This window comes from Cebus imitator, unplaced genomic scaffold, assembly GCF_001604975.1.
Source record: "Cebus imitator isolate Cc_AM_T3 unplaced genomic scaffold, Cebus_imitator-1.0 Scaffold263, whole genome shotgun sequence".
Classification (NCBI taxonomy): Eukaryota; Metazoa; Chordata; class Mammalia; order Primates; family Cebidae; genus Cebus; species Cebus imitator.
The window spans coordinates 814414-819329 of NW_016107578.1; positions in this window are offsets into that span (position 1 = coordinate 814414).

Genomic DNA, 4916 nt, shown 5'->3' on the forward strand with positions numbered 1-4916 from the left:
CTCCTGCCTCAACCTCCTGAGTAGCTGGGATTACAGGCACGCGCCACCATGCCCAGCTAATGTTTTGTATTTTTAGTAGAGACGGGGTTTCACCATGTTGACCAGGATGGCCTTGATCTCTTGACCTCGTGATCCACCCGCCTCGGCCTCCCAAAGTGCTGGGATTACAGGCTTGAGCCACCGCGCCTGGCATATCACTTAATTTCATCTGATAACCTCCTATATTCAAGATTTGTCACTTAAAAGCTGGGAGATTTTCAGCAAGCCACTTAACCTCTCTGGGTGCTAATTTCCCCAGTGACATAAAATGGGCATAATCATAGTTCTATCAATGAGATCATGCATCTACAAGTACTTAGCACTGAGTCTGTCATGTAATGAATAAGAACTGCTATTAATATTACTATTTATAGCTGAGAGAAGACACTCTTAGTTGTCTCCAAATCCATTATCTGTGGCAACTGAGCCTCCATCTTATATAGATCACTCAGAAAAAGACTACATTTCCCAGGCTCTCTTGCACTTAGGTGGGGCCACGTGACTGAATTCTGTCCAGTGAGATGTGGAAGTGTCCTCCCCTTCCCACTTCCCTTCACCCTGCTGCCTGGCATGGATGGACTCCTTTAAGGAGTCCGAGTCCCAGGATGATCTCTCTAGTGTTACTGAATGAGAAATAAACTACCTGTTTAACCTGCTGTTAGTTTGTATCTTTGATACACATGGCTAACCATGTCTTAACCAACACACTGTGAGTTAATTCTATTATTATCTCTATTTTAGGGACAAAGAAATCAAGACTCAGAGAGAAATGTGACTGGCCCATGGTAAGTGACAGGATCTGGATTACAGCCCATATCTGTTTGACACTAAACCTCACAGGGCAGCACTGCCCCCCTTCCTGCCCTCCTCCTGTCCACCCCTCCAAGCCTGTACCTGAGCTTGCCAGGCTATCCATTGCTGTGCTGATTTTCAGGTCCAATCCAGCATCCTTGAACACAGCAAATCTGTCTTTCCCACTTCCTGCTGTGCAGCCAATGTCAGGTTCTTCCACCACATCCCAGACCTAGAGGACAAGAGAGGAACCTGGATGTGAGACCTATATGACTCCTCCATGAAAGGAGCAGTGGTGTACTGGAATTGCAGGCTCAAATAATAATTCTCATACTATCTCCCATTTTTTGAGCTCTTATCACCTTTCAGTCATTAGACTCTGCACCGTCTTCTTGAATCCTTACACTGATGCTGTCCTCTTTATGGCTGAAGAAGCTGAGGCTCCAGCTAGAATATCCTGGCAATATCTTGGCCCAAAGACCACATGCTCTTACCTTCTTCTGAGTGAGCTTGTGTTTGTTGTTCAAGGCATAGACAGCCTTGTGCACAGCCACCAGCCCCACTGTGGCTTCTGCATCACCTGTCACCTTCAGTTCCACTAGGCTGTTGGGCTCCAAAGGCTGGAATGATCCATCACTCTTCAAGCCAACTTTTAGCTGAACCAAGAAAAAGATGTCAGGAAAAGGTAATCATAGACCATACAAGTCCACTTTCAAGTTTATGTCCCCTGCTGCTCTGATGGAGCATCTCGGAACTCCACTAGGCTAATCCCAACTCTATACTATATTTATTTACTAGCATCATCACCATACTTTGTGTTGAGCTCTTTAGGCCAGATATTCTCCCTCTCTCCCCCGGCTTCCAGTTTGGGAATGCCTAAACTTGTACAGACCTTTTCTGGGGCTTTATGATACTGATGCACAAACTATAAGGAGTTTGTCTTACCGTCCCCATGCATCTGTCATTCACATCAATCCACATGGAATCAGCCACCAGCTCAGGGTTCTGGCTTAGTCCTCTGGGAAGTAAATAAAACGCCAGAATCTCTGAAGTCACATCAATAACGGCTGACGTGTAGACACTCCCCTGGGCTTTTAGTGGATGTTTAGCACTCATGATCTGGCCCTTACTCAGGACCTTGGAGACAAGGTTAGACCAAGGATGAGAAGGGTAGGGCAGTTGCAGTCTTTCCCTGAAGCTGTCCCAGCCCACAGGGGAGGCCCATAGTCTCTTTGCTTCAGCCTCCTGATCTGAGCCCACTCAAGGTTTTCCCATCTTCACATATTTTTTCATAGTTTCTCCAACCCAGCAAGTCAAGGTTTTTCCAAGGAAAGAATTCCTTGACTCAGATCCTGGTCCTAGTCCCTCACCAGGATGGTGAAGTGAGTAATCCCGTTCTTGGTCTCAGGGTTCTGATGCCTTGTGTTGAGGCTCACCTGGATGCTGCTGCCAACCTCTGTGTCCAGTGTGTTTACTTCTATGTGTAGGAAGTTCCCTGACGAATCCTGAGTCAAGTAAGGCCAAGCTGTCATCCTGGCTGAAGCCTGCTCATCTGGCCGAAGAGATTCTTCAGTTTTCACCTGGGGAAGGTGATGTGCAAGTAAACCCCAACCGTTCCAACTCACACAGCTCCAATCCCACCCTCCTTGCCTTGTCAAGTTGGTACCTGGACGGGGAGCTTGTCCAGATTTACATCCGTGTTCATGGTCAGAGAGGCCAAACCCTCAGTCGAGGTGTACACTTTTTGGTTTTGGGAGTGGACAAGGACTCTGGAAGCCGGGGATCCATCAGGATTTGAGAGAAAGACCTGGGGTGGAATCTGGGGTGAGGTGAAGAAAAAGCCTGGGGTGGCCTGGCGTGAGAGGTGAGACTGGAATGTGATCTGAGTAGGATTGCTTTGTACAACTATGTAAGCGATGCACTAAACACCAGGGGCCCCATTCGTATCCGTGTTTTTATGAATGGCGCCCCCTAGAGCTTTGCAGTGTGAACCACGTGGTTACCCGGGGTGTTTGGGAGCCCATGGTGAGTGGAAAGACACGGTGGAGAGGGAAGGAGGACACATGGAGAGCCTGCAGGAAATACGGAGTAGGACTGATGCCAAAGGATATTCCTGGCTTTCCTAATGCCCATTCAAATTAACATATGCGAAAAGAACATGCTTTACTGTGCAAATGCAGCCTCTCAGATAAACCCTCAAACACCACCTTCCAGCCTCTAATAGAGGTGATGGAGGTAATTTCTCCATAGAGAAATTCTGGAGCCATCACTGTGCTTTGTGGGTACCTGGGTTAAGGCTTGGGGGGACTCTGGGATTAGTCTGGGGAACATGATGAATTCAACTTTCAGATGAGTTGGATGCAGGTGAGTCCAGTGTGGGTTTTTGTCTCCTTGTGGGAGGCCTGTTTCGGGGAGGGGGCCCTGAGTCCCTGGCTGTAGTGAGTCCAGACTCTGACCCGAAAGTAGAAGGGCATTCATGGCTTGAAATCCTGGGTGTCCTGGTGAACTTGATGTTGTATGGGCTCCGGACAATCTTCACCCCTGAGGTCTCGGCTTGCACCATCTCACCCCCTGTACAGACAGGGGAACCATAGAGTTCGTGAGGGGGTTCAATTTCCTAAGTGAATGGCAGGATTAGTATGGGAGCCCCAACTTGGTGAAGGCAGAGGAAGACAATAATGCCATTTCAGCTCCTTCCACCCCTTCTGGTGTTTTCCCATTTCTCTAACAGCCCAAGGCCACGTGGGTTGAGTGTCTGCATTGGGCAAGAACACCATGTCCTGTCCTCAGTCAGGGGCCTAGGCAAGGGTGGCACCTGAGAACACGGTGACATTGACAAAGATTGAGGCTCCAATGAAGTCCTTTTCTGGGCCTTGGAATGTGGACATCAGCATGTCCTTCTGGAGAGAGACGTGGCCCAGGCCTTCAGAGATGTTTGCAGGATAAGAGAGAGGAAGAGATATGGTTCCTTGGGGAGTGATAGAGGGTGGAGTGGATTGGAGGTTGGGGAGGGGCCGGGATTCGGTCACCTCCACCCTCTGCAGGGAGCTTTGGATAAGGATCCGGTGGGAATCCAACTTCACCCTGAAGATGACCAGAGCATGTCCGTACACTGGCTTGTTTACCTGGAGAGGATGAAAGATCATTCCACTGTCTCTGAAGCACCCACATACCTCATGTTGCTTTGGAGATGGCTGTGCACAATTAGGAGGGGCAGAGGTGGCCCCTGGAAACTTAGATGGCTTCATTGATGACACACACAACTCTGGGAGGTGAAAAATATATCCCACAAAGCCTTGATGGGTTGCAGATGTGGTCTGTGCAATCTCCCAAGACGGTAGAGGTGGACTTAAGACTATATAACCACAAGAAGTCTGGGCAACCTATGAAGTGGCCTGTGCAGCCTCACCAGGGAAATCAGGTGGTCTATGTGGCATGTCAGAGCTGCAGGAATGATTTGCGGACTTTATATATAATGTCCAGAAGTGGCAGACATAGCCTGTACAACCTCTGGTGAACAGCATTGCCTGAACAACCTCATAGAGCTATGTAGATGGTCTGCAAAACACAAGGCAGCAAATGTGTCATTTGCCATCTCGTAGAGCTGCAGAGAGGGTCTGGACAATCTCACAGGACAACATAGGTGGCCCAGAACATCTCATGGATGGGAGAAGAGTTCGCCTGCCACCCTAAGTGCTGCAGAAGTGGCTTCCTGCTTCTCTCTCTCTTTTCTTTTTTCTTTTTTTTTGCAACAGGGTCTTGCTCTGTCACCCAAGCTGGAGTACAGTGGCACAATCGTGGCTCACTGCAACCTCTACCTCCTGGGCTCAAGTGATCCTTCCACTTCAGCCCCCCTAATAATGGAAACAACAGGCACACACCACCGTGCCCGGCTAATTTTTTTTTTTTTTGAGACAGTCTCACTCTGCCACCCAGGCTAGAGTACAGTGGTGCAATCTCGGCTCACTGCAACTTCCGCCTCCTGGGTTCAAGCGATTCTTCCACCGCAGTAGTCCTTGAGCGCCTAGGGCTGCAGGTGTTGCCACCATGCCCAGCAATTTTTTGTGTGTATATATATATATATA